Source organism: Cyprinus carpio, chromosome A3 (assembly GCF_018340385.1).
Source record: "Cyprinus carpio isolate SPL01 chromosome A3, ASM1834038v1, whole genome shotgun sequence".
Taxonomy (NCBI): Eukaryota; Metazoa; Chordata; class Actinopteri; order Cypriniformes; family Cyprinidae; genus Cyprinus; species Cyprinus carpio.
The window spans coordinates 36,673,028-36,674,577 of NC_056574.1; the positions used below are offsets into that span (position 1 = coordinate 36,673,028).

Here is a 1,550-nt window from a genome sequence, read left to right on the forward strand (position 1 = left end):
TAAGGGTATTTTTGGGGCCTGGAGAAGTTTTGTCATGCCCTGACATTTGTGCTTTTTTCAGTTTCTTATAAATATCTAAATGGCTAAAGTCTAATCTCACTGTAATCAGCACAACACTAGGCTATAATAATATGTGAGCAGCATGTATGTACATGATTGTGTTTTTGAGAAAAAAAAAATGTTATGCGTTGGTTAGTGAAAAACGAAAAAATGTTAAATCACTTGAATAAGCAATAAAACAAACATACAGAAACATTGGTTCCCGGGACTTTTGAGAAACTGGAGCTTGTAGCCTAGAATTTTTTTTTTCTAAATGATGTGAAAGTCATCTTGTTTACTCACTTACAGAAAACAATATATTGATTAAAATTTTCTAAGACACTTTTTGTTGGTAAAAGTCATATGTGCGAGGTAGGCGTCAACTATCATGAATTCACACCCTGAGAAGACAAAAGGCCTGCATAATGAGCGTGCAAAATGAGAGCATTCAGTCAGTCAGCTGTGTCCACTGAGAGGGATGAGTTCACAAGAAAGAATGTGAGGACAAAATAAATGTATATAATTTTATGTTTGTAGTTTATTTAGAATATATTTAATTATCCCACAACATAATTTAATATTCACTTGTGAGTGCAGTTAAACAGTTTATTAGGAACAATCAAAGCTGACTTTCAAACTGAATTTGACTGAACAGACATCGCGTTGTTTTCATATGGATTACTTTATCACAGAATATTTATTTTCGGCAGCACTTATTTAGTTTAAAAGTAGACATGCCAGCCTTTCTATAGATATCTCTCTCATGTCTCTGTGTTGAGTATTCACTGAGTTACAGTTCATTTTAAAGACGCGTTTGTAAATGAAGATCAGCGCAGACAAAGGCTGCAGACAGCACTCCTTGTTTGTTATCTTTATTTTATAAGTGCACAAAGTTTTGTTGTTATTATGTCTGTATAAAAAAGTAGACCCTTTACAGATTCGATTGATGTATTGCTCTAATCTGTACGATCAAAACTGAAAGTGTAGTTTAAGTTCTTTTCGGGGTTATCGTGAGAAAATACCCCAAAACGCGTATACGCGTTAATCGACTCCAGAGGGTTAAAGATCAGCCACCCTAATTCGCAGTGTATTAGATCCGTATTGATGAAAAAATAAAGCTTACAGCACCTGGTATTCCAAGGCGGAATGCCATCCAAGTACTAACCAGGCCCGACCCTGCTTAGCTTCCGAGATCAGACGAGATCGGGCGTACTTAGGGTGGTATGGCCGTAAGCGAGGGGTGCTGCAAAGTGTGGGCTATTTAAAGATCAGCCACCCTAATGGGCAATATATTAGATCAGCTGTGAAGAAAAAACTAAAGCTTACAGCACCTGGTATTCCCAGGCGGTCTCCCATCCAAGTACTAACTAGGCCCGAGATCAGACGAGATTGGGCGTGCTTTTTTTTTTGCAAAAACAATAACAATCATTCAAATTTCTCCCATAACAAAGTTACACCATCTATTTTATACTCTAACATAGTGTTTCCTTCTACAAACATTTGAATAAAAT

At 36.6% G+C, this 1,550-nt stretch overlaps 1 non-coding gene across 1 annotated transcript; it reads right to left on the reverse strand.

The window, feature by feature from the left end:
* Nucleotides 1–1,155: 1,155 nt before the first annotated feature.
* Nucleotides 1,156–1,274, reverse strand: LOC122139207. Its single transcript, XR_006156083.1, has one exon. It is a non-coding gene; the product is annotated as a 5S ribosomal RNA (ribosomal RNA).
* Between the last annotated feature and the right edge of the window lie 276 nt (nucleotides 1,275–1,550).